This window comes from Hesperophylax consimilis, chromosome 22 (assembly GCF_061612785.1).
Source record: "Hesperophylax consimilis isolate HC1 chromosome 22, BYU_Hcon_1.0, whole genome shotgun sequence".
NCBI lineage: Eukaryota > Metazoa > Arthropoda > Insecta > Trichoptera > Limnephilidae > Hesperophylax > Hesperophylax consimilis.
The window spans coordinates 18,417,350-18,436,829 of NC_142857.1; positions in this window are offsets into that span (position 1 = coordinate 18,417,350).

A 19,480-nucleotide genomic window follows, 5' to 3' on the forward strand; every position below is an offset into this window, starting at 1 on the left:
TGTGAGCTAACTTAAGATTAATAAATAAATAAATAAATATGGGTGTATGTATACATGTGTTGTTATATGTATATAGGTATGTTTGCTGCTATATACACATGTGTGCTTGCATGCACACATATTAAAAATTATACATATAATTATGTATGCGTCATTGATCCCTTCGACACCGGTGCGTAGTCGGGATACACGCCAAACGCGCGCCCAACATTTGTACACAGTTGACACTTGTCACATGAGAACGGGTCGCTTCTACGATTCATTCTTAAGTTCAACAGCTCGGCTGTGGAACGAACTGCCGGCCTCTGTGTTTCCTCCCTCCTACAACATGGGACTCTTCAAGACCCATGTTCACTCCTTCCTCTCCACAAAAAGACCCTCCACACAGCATCCCCAAAGATGACATAGGCCCTGAGGGAAATTATTTTCTTCAGGGCCTCCTGTGTGGAGTAAATATTAAAAAAAAAGTACATTTTTACAATCTAATGCTAATTTACTTCTTTCTCCTTTCTAATTTCTATCTTCTACTCTTTATTACAATTTTTCCAAAATTTTGGCTTCATCTATAGTTACCAATTTCATATGTTTACACTAGATTTCATATTTCATACAAAGTAATTACACTCAATTGGTCACCATAAAACAGGCAGCCGCCTAGTATGGTGATTCATTATATCTACTTTATGTAAATTTCAAAATAATTTAACATGTATTATATAAAAAATAAAAAAATAAAAAATATATTACAATGTGTTTTTTTGTTCAGTTCAGTAGTTCCGGTTTCATTCTGTTTTTGGTGTCAGTATATCATCTATTTCTGATCTCTCTATGTTTTATATCCAGGTTATTATTTTAAATTTAGATGTTAAAATATTGTCGTGAGTTTTGAATGAAAGTGGGATTTGTTTTAGAGTTTAGTACCATAGTACAGGAAGCTTTTTTGCCTTAGTGTTGTGTCTGCAGTTGCTTGTTGAATATGTTTTTGACCCTGAGATCTAGTGTTTCTAATAAGAACAGAAATAAAAAATGCCAATCCCCTTTGTTCTAGAAAATCAGTAATAAAACCCACAAGGGTTTCAAATTAATGATACATCCTATTTATTTTATAATAATAAAATTATCATTCAACATTTTAATATTTTATAATTTCCATCCCTTAGCATAAGAGGGGTGAACTTTCCAAATACGCATTTGAACCCCATCCACTAAGGGTTGTTCTAAAATTACACATTTTTATTAAGTCTAATTATTTATTATTCGCACAATGAAGGAACATTAAGTACAGGGCATCTGGTAATTAATGTGCCACTGTAACAATGGGAGCAAATTCCTAAGAGTAAACCCTTTTGCCACCACCCCATTGTTTTACGGGGGAAAGAATATTATTGTATGTGTATTTCCTTCTGCTTATTCGTAAAAACACAAATATTTTAATGGACACTGCGAAGGATTTAAAAGTACGCAATAAAATTTGAATAAAAACCAACCAAAAACTCTTCGGCATTTTTAAGTTACCTGTGAAAAACGTTCTCGGTTAACGAATAACCTGTTAATATTGCCGTCAATACACGATTTTTCAGCATTAAAAAAATATTAAAAATATATATTACTTGTGCAATGATGGAGGATTTGACTGAACCCACGACATCTGCACTGAGAAAAAATACTGATAAAAAAATTGATATAAAAACTAATTAGGTAACAGATTACAGGCCATTAACGAATGAATTAATCGGTTTCCTGATAAACTTTTAGTAAAATACCAATGAACTGTCACGATGTCGGAAAACTTGTTCATAAAAATACTAAAATTTTCGTATTTCGTCTATAAATATTATCAAGACAAACACAGGTGCATGAAATAAAAGTTTGTCGAGAAACAGCCTGTAATCCCGTTTTAACCGGATAATCAACAATTGTATGTGATTCTAATTTTTTAAAATAACAATACTAATTTTTCTCCGTGTGGGTGGTAACCATTGGTTTGATTCCCAATTAAAATTATGTGGATAGCAATTTGGTATTGAAACTACTTTTAATTTAAAAAATTAACATTTTGAATGATTTGAAACAACTTCTGCTTTTTAGAAAATTTAGCTCTCTGATCTTAAGAGCAAACAGTTTTTTCTTAAATATATTAATTCTATTGACTGATGTCAGGCTTTTGGGAAGTAGGTTGTATTTCTGTACACCCTCGTGGCGTATGTTTCTTCAACTGCTTTTAGACTTTGCTGAATGTGTGTATAGTTTATTATGTTGTCTTGTGTAGTGTTCATATACCTACTTGTGATGTTTTTATAAATGTTGTGTTCTTGTGTTCAAATCTATTTTGGATGTTGTAGATTAATAAGTATATGCTATATTCGTACAGTTTTCTGATTTTCAGTAATTTCATTTATTGGTATACTTTTTTAGTGTGGGTATCTGGGTTATAATGAAACAGTTTTTTATAACTTTATTTTGTATTATTTGTAGATCGTTTAAATATGTAATGTATGTGTTTACCCATATTTCAATTTAATCATTTAAACAGTGCTGAAAGTAATTATTTCATACAATTAAGGGTCAACATACGTTAACAATCACGGGATATTATGTTAGTAAATAAATCTTCCTTGAAAAAGAAAACGAATCTGACTAAGATTTACTCTAAAAAAACAGAATATGCACATTACAATTTTCTGGAAGAAAATATAACATTATAGAAAGATATTTTATTGCTTGTCTGTATTTTTGAATTTCGTCAAGGAGAAGTAATTTTCTGTTCAAACAAAATATTGTACGTAGGTTCTTTTTCGCTGGTCTGAATTCTTGATGTAATATAATCAGTTTAAATTTTTTAACATGGCAAATAAAATCAAAATAAATCCTATTTTGATTTGAGATTTTCACGGCCAAAAGTATTATAGTGATTTTGTTTGGGTATTACGCTGTACTGCGTACTTACTTCTTAAGCCAACGTTTCGGACAGCATTACAGTGCCCATAATCAGGGCAGATGGGTAAAGGTTTTTAAAATTTATTTTCTAGATTTTAATTTGCCATAAAGTGGTGAATTTAATGTTACTGTTCTTCATACAAATAAAATGGCGACATTAGACTCACGGTTTTTACCTCACATGGGTGTTTGAAATTTTACCTGGTTATTATAGACTTAGATTCCTTGTTTTAATCGGTAGGAAAAGAAAGGTTGCTTAAAAACCCTTCTAAAATTGCATGTTGATAATGTGTAAAGATTGTGATGAATTGTGTGCTTATAATATAATAATATTTGGATGATTTGTATAGCGCCGTTTTGGTGCAAAATCATCTTAACCCTAGAATGCTAAACATCGCCTGTGAGGCGAAGCAATTTTTTTTTGGAGTGATATCTCCTGATCGCTCACTCGTATCAAAGCATGCGCTCGCGCCAACTCAGTTGAGTGTTGTACGAGCTAGCGCACAGACGTTTTTTGGATTTGCTCGGCTGCGTTGTTGAGATACAGACACGTGTGGCGCCTGTGAGGCGAAGTTTAGCATTAAAGGTAATTTTTTTGTACATATATGTTTGTGGTTTTTTTTTTGATTTTTTGCTAAAAATTAAAGTTTGAGTATAATTTTTATAGTTTTATGAAATGGCAACGTCTGAAGCGCAGCTACTTAAATGGCTGGAGGAAATATCGGTAGATGGAAGTGAAGAGGACGACGATTTAGGAGCGGATTTTGATTCAGATGACAGTGTGGATGACCCCAATTACGTCACTGAGTTAGACGATGACTTGCAGAATATTCATGTATCAAATCAAATTCATGTCGATGTACAATCCACACCGACTCATGTTCAGGAAGCTTTAGCCACGGCGCAAAATAGGGAGCAGCCGGCTTGTGAGAATCGGATAATTACGCCATCGGCATCGATTATGAGGGGAAAGAACAAATATATTTGGTCCTCAGAACCTTCTTCGTCACAACAAAAATCGAACAGAACTCCTTCGAGAAACATAGTCCATATTGTGCCAGGCCCAAAAGAAGGCGCCAAGGGCATTGTTGATCCCATGAAATGTTTTGAACTGTTTTTTACTTCGGAGTTGATGGACGAAGTACTTTTGCGGACTAATGAATATATTATACAAACAGCTACCAAGTATAAAATTCAGAATACTACTACATCACAGGTCAGAATAGAAGAGCTTCGTGCGCTTCTTGGCATATTTATCTTGAGCGGAGCGTTGAAAAATAATCACTTGACAACAAATGAGCTGTTTGATCCTACGATTTGTGGATCCCAAAATTTAGCTGCAATGAGCTGTGAACGGTTTAAGTTCCTTGTAAAGTGTCTGCGTTTCGATGATCGTAACACTCGAGACGACAGAAAAAAAACTGATAAGTTTGCGCCTATCCGAAATATTTGGGAAATTTTTATCAAGCAATGTAGAGATCTGTATAAACCAAGCTCATACGTGACAATAGATGAACAACTTTTGGCATTCAGGGGACGATGTCCATTCCGTATGTATATTCCTAATAAGCCGGCCAAATACGGAATAAAGATTGTTTTAGTGTGCGATGTTAGATCAAAATATATGTTTGATGCCTCAACGTATTTGGGAAAAAACCTCGGTACAGCTATAAACGAACCATTAGGCTCTTACTATTGTAAGCTGCTTACAAAGACTATACATGGCACAAATCGTAATTTAACTGCCGATAACTGGTTTACTTCTATACCGCTAGCTGAGCAATTGCTTCGACCACCATACAACCTTACTCTTATTGGAACAATTCGAAATAATAAGCAAGAAATTCCACCAGAGTTCAAACATAATTCATCACGCCCTGTTGGGACATCTCTTTTTGGATTCCACGAAAAGCTCACTCTTGTTAGCTACAAGCCAAAACCTCAAAAGACCGTTCTTTTGCTCTCTACGATGGACGACAAGCCTTCTGTTGACTCCGTTTCCGGTAAGCCGACAATAATTCATTCTTATAACGAAACAAAAGGTGCTGTGGATACTTTTGACCAGATGTGTGGTCACTCAAGCTGTAGCCGTAAAACTAGGCGTTGGCCACTTTGCATGTTCTATGGAATGTTGAATATGGCTCTACTCAATAGCTTTGTAATTTATGTATCCAATTGCGAAGCTTTGAAAATAAAGCCAATGTCAAGAAGAGAATTTCTCAAGATATTAAGCAAGAACCTATGCAGCGACTGGTGCGCCATCCGTTTGGAAGAAAGGCCACGTATGCAGAAAAGAGTCCGTTCTGCAATTCATGACGTGGTTGGTCATAATACTGACACTGATTCAGATGAACCATGCATAAAAAAGGGAAAAAGATCAATGTGTGACTTCTGCCCCCCGAAATTGAGGCGTATGAGTATTTATTTCTGCGCAAAATGCAAGTTAACATACTGCTTAGAACACCGGTCTCCAAACTGTTGCAAATGCGACAAAAAAAAGTAGGTGGAAAAAACCGAAACTTTATTTTGGTCTCAATGAATATTTTTAAGTTGTAAGCTGTGAAATATATTTTTATAGACTTAGTACATCTCAGGTCTATAAGACCCAGAAGTTTTTTTTTTATTTCCAATTGTGAATTTTTTTGATTTTTTTTTTTTTGTAAAAGATCTCTGTATACCACGAAACAAAATATATGATCTTAAAATAAGCTTTTAATATATTTAATGTATTTAAAAAATGAATTGTGTTATTTTTTTTTTGTTACCCAATATGTAATAAAAGTGTTTTTGTTTTTGTTTTAATATGTTGTATTTTTTTTAAGTAAAATATGTTTTTTTTTTATAAAAGTCGCCTCACAGGCGAAGTTTAGCATTAATGGGCTAAAAAATATGTTTAGTATTCTAGGGTTAAGGACGCTGTATGTAGATGTGATACCGTGTCGCCAACTCCAATCCTCTACGATCTGCAATACATTATAATTTAATATGGTTTATTTCCCGTCAAATATCAGATACCAGGAACTATTGATATAAGCCCCGTCTTTTTTGATATTTATGGGATTTCAATTGCCTCAGTAATTTATGCCTACAACCAAAATTAATATTTTTTACAACATATTCATTTTTTAGAAAAAACCGCCATCGCTCGAAGCTTTATTAAGTTCCTCATTTGGTAATGCGCATCATTTATATTTGAAAAAAAAACTTTAACTTTTATTAGTGTAATCGAACAAACAAAGTCATATATGTAGATTGCCCTCTAGGGCTGCCCGCTGTCCAATCCAACACTTAAACTAAATAACGTCGCACTCAAACATGCTGTAATGTAGAACTATTAATGAATTCACGTCTTTCCCTGCCAAGTCCCATCGAAACATCCTTGATTGGAGTACAAGCCGAGTGGTCAATGGAATTTGTGTAGTGTGAAATTCGGCTAGAATTAATGGGGTGGGACGGGTCTCTCGGACACCCCCCAACCCTCCGCCCTGGGGGTTGTTTAGTACACCCAAAGTGTCCACCCTTGGCGCAGGGGAGGATTGGTGATTACTGGAATTGCCTAATGCATGTAGACCGGTCGTTGGCTGAGTTGACATCGCGTTTGGGTCCCACCCAGGTGAAGCATGTTCAATTCCTCGACTGGCTAAGTCCTCCATCACAACACAAGCAATTTCCGCTAACTGTGGTTGTTGTAGGAGATTTTCACATATTGTCAGGTTATTCGTAACCCGGGAATGTTTGTCTCTCTTTTTAAAAAATTAAATAAATAAAAAATTACAAATTATAAATGTACGCCAAATAAATTATTAGAACAAAAATAACTATCAACGGCGTTATTCTCAACTTTTGGTAGATCAATTGAATCAATAACTCCGATAAGTGTAATCTTGTACATATTATGAAAAACGAGGAAATTTATGTTTGGATCGAATGTAAACAAAACAAACCAATGTATTTTACAACTTTATTTTGTAACAAAAGAAATAAAACATTAAGAAAACATAACCTTATTTAAATTTATATCACGAAAATATGTGATAGATTTATTTGTAGGAACATTTAAAAAAATAATACATGTAGGAAGGTTGTAGAAAGACAAAGGTATACCTATTCAAAATACATACCATAAATAGATATAACTATTTACACTTGGACTGTCATATACACAGGGAGAAAAAGTACTGAAACAAAATATTTCTAATTTAATAAGAATCTTTTAGAATTATTCGTAATCCTGTAAAAAACGGTACTGCACTCCCACAACGATGGAATTGATAGGTTTCAATGTAAACTTTCAGTAAAAAAGGTATATATTATTGCGACGTCGGAACACGTGCTCATAAAAATCGTTATATTTTCGCATTTGGTCACTATACATTATAACACGCATTTCGTTATATTCGTATGGTACTAAAATTCATTCGAAAACGGCTTGCTGTCCCGTTTTTAACAAGAATTTAATAAATCGGCAATACTCATTTCTCTCTACGTAAGACCTCGTCCGGCGACGTAATTGCGAGCTACAAGCATGTTTAAAATCTATAACCTTAATGGTAGAAGAATACTAGCATATCTAGCTTATGATTATCATTCTCACCCACATGTTATAACCTCCTAATTCATTAGTTCATAAAGAAAGGTATGTTCAATGATGTGTACTTATTTTTTTTGATTACTGCGTGACCACTTTACGAAAACATTGTCGAACTTTTGATAACCATCAACGAAATAATAATTTTTGAAAATAAAATATCTTTGTATACACCACTATTTAATCAAGATAATCGACATATTTCAAAATCAATTGTTTTTTCATCAGTATAAACTTATAATGAAAATTAATCAATACAAGAATAGACAAACAAGTATAGACACATAAGTACATGTGGACAAAATTTTTAAAATGAACCGTGATTAATTAGTTACTATAATAAAAAAAAAAACAATAATTTAAAATAATTATTTATTGCATTTACGTCAACATACATAAACAACTTTTATAAATTAACACATAAGAATCAAGGAGTACCCAAGATGTCTAAATAACAAAAATATAAATAAAAATAATTTATGAATTATATGGTATTATTGAGAAAATTAATTGAAGAGACAGCAATTTTTTTTTTCATAGTATATATCTAATTGGTTCTTTTTCTAAATTGTCAAATGTATCTTATTGTAAACCCAATTAAGCAATGCCAGGCACTGTTAATAAAAACCAAGCTTTAAAAAGTTACTTTAAAAAACAGATGTCTGCTGATAAGCTCCCAATGAATTATTTAGTAAAAATTATTCATTGGCAGCTTATTATTTAGTAAAAAACAGATTATAATCAATTCAGGGAAGTACATTACTAAACGACTGTTTGGTTTAGGAGAAGGGTAATTTTTATAATGCATATCGAAGGGATTTAGTTTTAACTGAAACACCAAACCAATGTAATATACCTATTTTGAAAAAGAGTGGTCACTTTTTATTAAGCTATTTGTAAAAAAGTTCACCCCTGCCCGCCCTTCTTCCCATGGTGAGAGGGTTGGGGGGTTGCAGAAAGTGACCGGACATTCGAGAGGCCCTAATGGGAAAACTTGTCGTATGGTCAATGCCCGCCATCGCGGATAAGTAATTATTGTTATTCCGGCTCGATTGTGCGCTTAAAGGTACTACTCTGATGCCTGCTATTGAAATAATACTAATGATTGTTTAAAACACTGTGGAAAAGCTTCGGTAGCACTAAAAAATAAGCTTCAATGTTGTTTGGCTTTAAATCTATGCAGCATGTATTGCTAAAATAAAGTTGATTTATTTATTTTGCATTAGTTTCTATATAATTTCATTTTACTGTCACATGTTTTAAAAATATTGTTTAATATTTAGTTTATCAGTTTATTTATTTATTTTACGCCTATTAAGGCTTTTACATACATATCTAACAATATTTAAGAAATTATACTCGAAAATAGTGCCACAAAATGACTATTAAAAAAACACATGTATAAAAAAATATTATTGAATTTGATCCACACAGTATGTAGTTACAAAATATAAATATAAAATATTCAAAATAATTTTTTTGTTTCAGCAAACAAAATACTGTTAACGTGCAAAATACTGTAATACTGTCAAATTAAATAGCTTTATTAAAAAAATTCCCCTACTCGATGAAAAAAACTTCAATAAGGTATGCTTATATAAAGAAATTGATGTACTAAATATATCAACAACATCGGAGTATTTGTTTACTAGCTGTTGAATCCGTCGCATAGGAGTGTGATATTGGGACGTTAATATGGAATTGCTACAATAATATGTAGGTACTGTCTTGTAACCGACCTGCTTGGAGTATGAAAAGAGATTACATATTATAATAAATCAGGGGTATCAAACATTGAATTAATGATTTTATACAAACAGGTTAAATCGGAAATGATTCTACGATCAGATAATTCTATTAAATTTAATGAACAAAGTACGTTATCGTAATTTAGGTTTTCTCTGGGAATGCCCATTTATGATACTGTTATGTCATGCTTTAAATTTTTATCTATGGTTTTCGAAAGCTCACTTCTGTTCTTAAAATCCATGTAAAAGCCCGGCTGGGCGGAAAACGAAATAAAATTATCTAAAATTATTAAAATATTTTAAATAACCGTGGCAAATTCCATAAAGGTTTTTAGGTGTACTTAGGTGCACCTAAAAACCCTACAATTCACATTGCATGTAAGATAGCGATTTCTCAGCAGTTTGAAAATCTGTAATATTACTATATTGTCGATAATAATCAAGTAACAGAAATAAGTGAGTAACCAACCGGTGGCCACCATTGCATTTTTTTCGTAAATATTTGAACACTGTCGACGAGAAAAATATATTTACTAGTTTAAGAACGCATTATACTGCCGTGGTAAATAGAAACGCAGTATCATTGTGATTTTAGTCACTGCGGTACAGGGTTCTGGATCGGTGGACCCTGGCATAGCGTAATGAAAATTGTACAGCTTTATCCGCTGTAGGTAACGAATACTATTTGAAAGATAATTTTATGACAGTTTTACGAGGTTTAAAAAAAACAGTAAATTGATCAAATTATCTGTTGCATGGCTGAAATATTTAGTTATTAGAACACCTTTGAATTGTGCACGTAAACATGAATTTTTTTGAATTTACACTCTTCGTTTGTAGGTCTTTATAAAAATATCTTTGTCAATAGATACTCATTTGTCCCGCAATGTCTTGTCCCAGCAGAGTTAAACCACCCTATTCAAAGGTCCAGCGATAAGCATGGGCGTAGTTAGGTTCAATTTTAGTACCAGTTCAATATTCCCACGACCCTGCCACCCCCCAAATAACCTCGAATACCCCCAAATAACCTCGAATATCCCCAAATGCCAAAGGAGCGCCCGACCACAAATAGGGGTACACTTTAAAACTCGCGCTGGACACCGCAAGGGTCCGAAGCCCGTTTTGGATAATGCGTGGTCTCCGTTGGTGATTCGTAAAAGTAAACGAGGGTAGTAGCGGGATTAGTGGACTTAAATATAGAATTATTGGCTTTATGTCTTGTTCGAAGATAGTTACTTTAATTGAACGGGGGAAGTTCATTATGCGCATTTTTATATCCTCGGTGAAAAATGGTCCCAGACTTGTTCTTCAGTTTTAAAACTGAACAAAAAAAAAACTAAATTTTAAGGGGCGTGAAGATTCTACATAAATTTTATATTGCACGGAGGTATATAATCTCAACCTTGTTGAATAAATATAGTAAAGATGCATCACTGACACAATGCGCATGATTTCATTGAACTAGGTCCGGTGGACACACTTTAGTGGCCCGTTTAAGTGAATATTATTTGAATGGCCATCGTTTACATGATCGGTGCTACATTTTTTGTTCGAATGTAAAACAGTGGATATACATAGGGACCATTTCACTGCCTGCAAAATTAGTAATATTTTGTTTTGTTTTTATTTGTGGTCTTGTTTAAGCTCCGCATAACCATTGTATAACGATTTATTACAAGTTTCTCGTTGACTCCTTAACTTAATTTTTAAAGATAATATCTATGCATTTGTAACGAAACATTAATTATATGAAATTCCCTCGATAGAAAAAAATCGCAAAGCCCCGGAAATTATTTGAAACTCGTTTTGTTCTTTTATTTAATACGTTATAGACATTCAAAAATTCAACAACGTTTGCTAACGCACCTGTTTGGTATGAACTCTTACTAATAATTGCGGGATTGTACATACATTAAAATACACTATGGGATTCCTTCACAGAATGGCCTATGATCACATTTTTATGTGATTTCTACACTAATCCATAATGATCGTCAGGTTAGATTTCTTCATCTCTTGCAATAGGGATTGTTTTGAGGAAAAAATGAACCTCCAAATCGGCAACTTAGGACAGTGACAATTCAACACACTTTCAAAAATTGACAAAAAAGACCTACAAACCTCACCTATTTAACCTAGTTTTTTTTATCACTGTTCATGACTTTATATCATTTTTCAAGAGTGTGTTGTAATGTTTTGAATTGTCACTAATTGTCGTTACCGCCAAATCTTAAATAAAACACTGCTGACGAACATTTTCATGTAAAATTTTATTTACGATTTAGGCCACAATACCCAACCAAACTGATTTATCTTTTTTTAAATCAAAAGATATGTATGCATAGCAAATATCTAATACTGCTCAGAAATATTTAATTTAATTTTGTTTCATATTTATTATATAATATAGGCAATTACAGAAATACTTTACTTTATTTTTAACGTGTGTTAAAATGGCAGACAAACTAACAATAAGAAAAGCATGTATTGTTTTTGAAAATTATTAATTTTATGAAGAACTTATTTTCCACACTATGTATTGAGGTTAGTCTTTTGAACGCTAGATGGCAGCGCTCACGCCAAACTTGGATGAATATCGTGTTTTTTCATAAATAAAACAATTGTGAGAAATTGTTATATTATTGACTGAAAAACTTCAAGAAAATGGAAAATAAATATACTTTAATTTTAGCATTCGGTGAATATTACATTCCCTGCCGACAAATATATTTATTCGGACAAGTTAGTAAATATTTAATAACAGTGGCTATTGACAGTTTAGGTACGTGCTAGAAGGTTTATAAGAATCATAAATACTTAGGTACTTCTAAATTTAAATATTTTTCTAAAAGCAAATCTATTTAATAACAGGTACGGGAGGCGGGTACCTAATTTCTAATCAGTTCATTTTGATGAATTTCGGAAAACCTTTTTATAAAAACCACACTGTGAATTTAAAAAAAATAATTAAATCAGCAGGTATTTAAAAACCACATTTTTTGCATTATATTCACCCAGAATCAGTCGGGGTCTATGTCATCTTTGAGGATGTTGTGTGGAGCGTCTTTAAAGAAAGAAAGGAGGGGAAGTTCTGTTAAGAAAAGGGGTATGAGGAGTAGGTAGGAATCTGGAGGTCAGTGTGTCCAGGAGTGACGTATGAAACCATCCCACTGCAGTGTAAGGCACTAGGTCTAGAGAGTCCGGCTGGAGAGGTAAACGGGTCTCCCCAACCGCCGACATGATAACTCGCACAAAATGACAATTCATAAAACATACCTTTAAAAGATATATTTATAATTTAAAGTCATGTAAATTGTAAAGCATTGAAACCAAAACAATTTTTAAAATTTTTTATTTTTTATTTCTGATAAAAGATAATTAAATTTTCACTTATTTAACTACAAATAGCTAATGTAAATATATATTTTTAATTACATTACAATTAAATACATAACATATATTATTCACTTTCAGTGTTTTGCTGATTGAGCATAAAGACGAAGAATTATTTTTTACATGTACCTACACTTTTTTCATTTTTAATGTTGTCTAGAAGGCTATTATATATGTTGCTCCCGTCGAAACCAATGTATTACTTACCACAATGAGTATGTATGGTGTTTAAATGTATGTTATGGTGTTGCTGTGTAAAGTGTGTGTGTGTACTTGGGACGTTTGAATGAACGTATTTGTATGTATGAGTTTATTATTTATTTTGTATATAAAAAGACATGTATTATATTCATTAAGTTTTCTCAATGTTAACAGTTTTGTTTCCAAATATAATTTTACTGTGGATATTCTGGGTTTGAAGTGAAATAGCTTTTTACTTACTTTGTTTTAAAAAAGTTAAATATATTTTTTAATTAAATAGTTTATATAGGTAAGGTTTACAGGTTAGTTTTTTTTTTCATCGCTATTAATGACTTTAAATCACTTTTTAAAGGTGTGTTTAATTGTCATTTTGTTGAGTTATAATGGAACCCTCTCAACCAGCCTCTTCCGATCCGTCCAGTAACGCTGCTGTTGAGCAGACGTTTCCGCTACCAAGACCTGGACAAACCTCTGCTAAGTCACCAAATGGAATTCAACGAACATATTTTTAACGTACAAAACGTAATAAACTAGAGCAAATACAACTCTGTTGAAAAATGTCTGTCAAAAAATGTTTTCGAGAGTAACGTACTCCCCATACGTAATAGGCTGTAATAATTAATGCTGGCTGGATGAATTCTAGAACACAGAATTCAATACACCTATTAACCACAATTACCCTACTAGACAGAGAAGTACAAATTTTTATATTTAATAAATCACAAAATGTGTACGGAGATAGAACAAAGAGGCATACAATCCCTGAAATAATTAACGCATTACCTGAAGACATAAAAAGAGAGACATCTATCTCTAAAATAAAATTAAAAAAACAAAAATCCGGTCTTTCTACCTCCGTGGAACATGAAAACGTATACCTAAGTATAAATGAATGTTTAATACCTAATATGCATTATGTAAAAAGACGTACCTTACCTATAAGATGGACGTCGTAGAAATCAAACCTGGTTTTAGTATACTGCAAAAAAATTTTGAATGTATCACGTAAAAAAAATATATTAATATAAAATAAGTTAATTGTTAGAAAAAAAAATTATTAATGATTATGATGATAACCTTTGAATATTGAAAAATTGTAAAAATAAGAGATTTCTTACAATCAAACTGAATACCACTCAGTTTTGTAAGACACTATGTAAAATACAAATGTAAAAACAACTGAATAAATAAATCATTTGAAAAAATAATATATATAAATAAATAACATATTTCTTAAAGAAAAGAACGAACAAATAATATTTTTTTGCGTTAATTCATGGTTTATTGACATTACTTGTACGCGATCTTTCTAAAATAACAAAAAAACCTCATGAAATCATAATGGCGATCATAATGGCGATCAAAATGACGATGTTAAAATGGTCCAATACATAAAAGGTTGTTTTACCATTACAGCATGGTGGCACGGGGAATAAATACAGCTAAATCGCTCATAAGTTTCACGGCGGGTCGGGTTCGATTTCCCCATAGCACGCTTTGTCACCATAGCCAGCCATCTTCTTGTTTTATGACTTTTCAGTCCATTTTTCGCGAACTCTATTTACTTCAAACTGTTTACAGGGTGTGTTTAGAGATAATAAAAAAGGAAAAAAATAGTTTGTTATTGTAATATTGACATGTTGAGAGGTTCAAGTAAAGTTCATGGAAGAAGATGTCAATAAGAAATGTCAAGATAAAGTCACTTAAAATTTTATAAAGTAATTTTTTTGTTGAATTATTTTAAGAAAAACAGTAATATAGAAGAGGAAAATAGAAATATTTACACCGAACGATTTTTAAAAATTATTATTCTTATGTACGCGTGTCTACATAATGGCTAAATCAGATTTTCAAAAAACAATGTATTTACCCGCTGTATATAAAAAGTGAAATAACTAGGTAGGTACAGGCATGTAAAATATCAATTATTATCATTTTAATTTAATTCTAATTCGCTTTCATAATGTTTTCCAATGTATTACTTTAAGAATTTTTGTAAGTACTTATTCTGTAATTATTGCATATTGATGTTTACACATCATAGGAGCATTTTGTTGTTTAGAAAAAGGCAATATAGCATATTGAGTAAAAATAAAATAAAACGCACTGCGCACGATTTTGAAAATTTGTTACGTTCGTTTGAAATATTAGAAAGTTTACGAAAGTAGTTACCTGTAGTAATATGTAGGTAATTACTTTTGTATATAGCTTTTGTATATCAGGTCTACAATGTACCTAGAAAAACGTATGACATTGCTTAAAGTTAAGAGAAAGCTACAAGCCAAACATGTGCATATTCTTGGTATACCTTATATTGTAGGTAATAGGCATTAAAATCGCTTGATAAATAGAGTCTAGAAACGTTCGATTTCAAGCACAAAACTGGTTTTATTTATTTTGTAAATAATTTTATAAGAAAGCAAAAAAGTTAATCAAGTGAAACTGTCACAAATAATCTTAGGTAAAATACTGTATTTTTTAATAGTTGTTTCCTTTATGCGTTCATACATTTCTATTGAAAAAAAAATTTTTTTTAGTAGCTTACATTAATATTTTTTATTGAGTATTTTTTTTATTTGCTCAAGCGAAACGAAAATCTTCAGTTTATCTGAAACATATTTTTGGTATTCATAATGTACACCAATTCGTTACGAAGATCAATCAAAATCGTGATTTGTGCATTAAGCTTCGCCTTAATGCATCAATATCTTATTTACACATATCTTCTTGATATTCAGGTATAGTTAGCTTGTAGGTACCTACCATTATCTTATTGCATGTGTATCGTTTCTCAGTTCGTGTTATATGCTGTGTTATTATTTGGATGGGTAAGTAAACAAATGAATGTTCATAAAACTCATAAATAAAAATAATTAAATATGTTAGTCGTGCACTGGGATCACTGAATATCTCCCGTGTTAAGTTATCTTATTTGGAATCTAGACGCATATTAATTAAGCAAATAATAGAATTAAAGTGATGTGGGAGACTGTGTTAATGTAAATGAAGCAAAAAATTAATGAAATTATAGTGATATAGGAAATAAATTTTTTTAAATTGCTTTCTGGGCGTGCTTGTGTTGATATTCCAGCAGAAATTAATTATTTTAAGAAAAACGTATTTAAAAAAAGGCATTTAAGGGAAGATTGTAACTGTAAAGTATCGGTTGTGCGGTAATAAGTAAATATTAAAAGTAATAATTTTGGTTGTGATTCCTTCTGTAATGACAGTTTAATGAACTCTAGAACTTTTGCTTTGAAATTAAGCTACATTTAAAAAAATCGGAAGTGTTTGTTTGGAGAATAATTTGAATTTCAATTTTCAATATAGGAACTGATTTGTCCGGAATTCATACTAACCCCATTGATTTTTCTATTTAGATGAGATATGAAGCGAAAAAAATGACCTACAATAATTAATCCATTTTGACCACCAATGCTCTAACGCTGAACGACCGGAAACTACCGAATTAGGTCTCTGCACACTAATACTCACATGCTAATATTAGAACACGTTTCGATAAGGTATTAATACGCAATAGCGCCTCTACTTATATTATACTTTTACACAAATTTTCTTACGTATAAAGTGATCTCTGCATGGTTGCTTTTAGGACAAATAAACCTGTGCATATCCTATTCATATTGCAGCAAAAAATTACAAATATTCAGGAAATTAACTTTGCGGAAAGTCGTTAGTAAAAAAACACAAATTATTTTTTCACAGTTGTTTGTTTGTCCCATTGACACATCCTGTGCATTTCCTATATAATTCATGAATATCCAAGAAAATTCAGGAAAATTCATGGAGATTCAGGAATTGTAGAGCCACCCCCGCGAGGAGCTATCGCGCGGCAAGCCTCCCTAGGGGGTGTTTAGGCGGGCAAATGGGGCAGATATCAGCCAAGTTGGGAACTGTCGCAAGTCGCGGAGACGCAGACGTATGCATACAATATCGTTAGGACTCTATCGCTTTGTCGCAGGAGCTACGAGCGATTGTGTATTATTCCGAATTTTTGAAGTTGGTCGGAATAGACATCAATCATTGCGGTGCTTTAGAATTGCGGATAATAAAGTGGCTTTGTGATTTTGTCTTCAAATGTCCTTATTTAGAATGGTGTAGAAATAACTATATTCTTTGTAAATCCCTCCTTATTTGTATACGGCCCTTTTTATATAATAATTAATATTCTTCCAAAAGTCGTAAAGGAAGCCACAAGTTTTGTCACTTTTCGTAGGTAAACAACAGCGCCATCTATTGGACATACATGTTTTTTTTTAATAACAGCTTAATCTGTTGGACGTAAAAGCAACTCCCACTATTGTTCCTCTATCTGCGCAGACAAACTGAGCCACAGCAACGCGTACCGATGTACAGCTAGTAGAAAAAAAAAATTAAATTTAGATGGATGAATTTGACAATAATTTGAACTCGGCAAACAGTTCGAACTATCAGTGCGAACTATTTCTTAGCAGTTTTTAAATTATTGTTGACATTTTATACTTTTTTATAATATTATTGTTGATTAGGAGGAAATTGGCAGATTAGATACTTTTAGTTACTTATTCATATTGAACTGTTTTATGTTACTTACATATTGTTGTAACTATAATACTATATTTTCATCGCATTGTTGTAACTATTATACTATATTTTCATCGCATTTTTTCATAAAAAGATGAACTTTATTTTTATTTTTTATAGTGAATACCTCACAAGAGTCCCAACTGCTCCCGTCTGGAGCCAGTGAGACTATGGCATCCCCGATTGGGGGATGTTGTGAGGCTGAAGGTAAGCGGGAAGGGAAAGAGGAAGGTGGGGAAGTACCTGGCTATTCAGATCTAGTCACTAAACACGGCTAAAGCCATTTGGAGCAACGTTTCAATTCTGAATGGTGGTCTTACACCAGGGCGATACTGGTAGTATCTTCCACTCTGGAACGTGCCGCAAATATACTATATATTATTTTAATTAATTAATTGTGAAATAACACAAATTAATCAAATAAAATTTATTTGAACTGCATTACATGTAAAAGCCTTTTGGACATTTTAAATAGAATAAATTAAAAATTCAAATGGTGTGTGTACTTACCAAAATTATTTTTAGTTGTTTAATATCGATTTGTAAAACAACTAAAAATAATTTACCTTAATTTCCTAGATTGTGTTTTGTATTTTTGTGTCTATATATAATTTTGTGTTACTTAAGCATACAAATGAAATGTATTGTACCGATAATTCAAACCAATATATCGTATTTATATGCATTTCTTGAAAGAATTGAGTTTTTTTACGGACAAAACTGTTTATTCATATTTGTATTGTGTATGTATGGGCGCAAACAAATAATTTGTCTTAATATTGTAAATAAATACCTTAATAAAATAAATTAATTAACCCCATATTTGAAAACGTAGAATGTAACAAGCGATGCGTTTAACCTTAAGTGCCAAACCTCGTAATGTTTATTATTCCTATTTGACGGCTCGTAACGCTCATGCAAACTCTGGCGGAATAAAAAGGTACTATACAACACGGCTACCATATTGACTAGATAGGGATTAAGCATACAAATTTACAGACAGATGAAATGCGAAGCGGTCAAGTTAAAACAGGACTTCACTACCCTCAGTCAAATATCCGTGTCCTTGTTAAATCTACTCGGCTTCATCATATTTTTTGACTGACAACCATAACACAACAGATCTGTCGAAGAATTTATACATAAAATGCAAAAATCAGTCATTTTAAATACATGTAGGATTACGAAAGATTTTTTAAATATTTATATTGAGGGATCAGTAGGATTTATAGGTCCAATTAGAAGTTCTACCGAGCCGAACCCTCTGATATGAAAATATCTGGAGTCGGTGAATTATTTTCCCTTTCGATCTCTGGTGATTTGACGTGTTTTTTTTGTATTATTTTGTATTTATTATGCTTATATAATGAAATTGCATAGTTTGGATTGACTAGATGATCATTTGTGGAAAAGTGTGTGGAAGGTTTTAGTTTTTCCTTTGGGGAAGATTTAACCCGGACATAAAGTCGGAGAAAAATTCCTATAACTCACTACCAACGCGTTTTTATTTATCTATGCAGTTGTGAAAGTGCATGATGATGCATGTTGCTAATTTAAGTTTCTACCATATTTTTGTAATGTTTAACTAACGAATGTAAGTACTTTTATTTTACCATATTATTATTTTTTCGGCGCGTATTATGGTTATAAAAGCTATACGGGCGTTCAATGAAAAGATGAGAATTTATGTTAAATCAGCACTCAAAGATTTGTTATTTTACAGCATTATTACTGCTCATATTTGTTTGTTCGAAATCTGCATAATATTTCCCATAGTCGAATGTGGCGTCTCCCAGAATGCACAAGGAACAAGGACAATCCATAGTGACAATATTTTGTCGCATTAGCAGCGACTACGGAAGATGGAGCGAGTATGGTTCGAGTCTCGGCTTTGTGTTTGGATAGCGAGTAAGCCTTTAGTCGAGACGCAAACACTGCACTGTGCAGCGGGCTTTGTTTTCGTATGCAACAAGAAATTAATACAACAAGGGCTCACAAAAGCTCTCAATTTATTAAAAATGTATGGAGA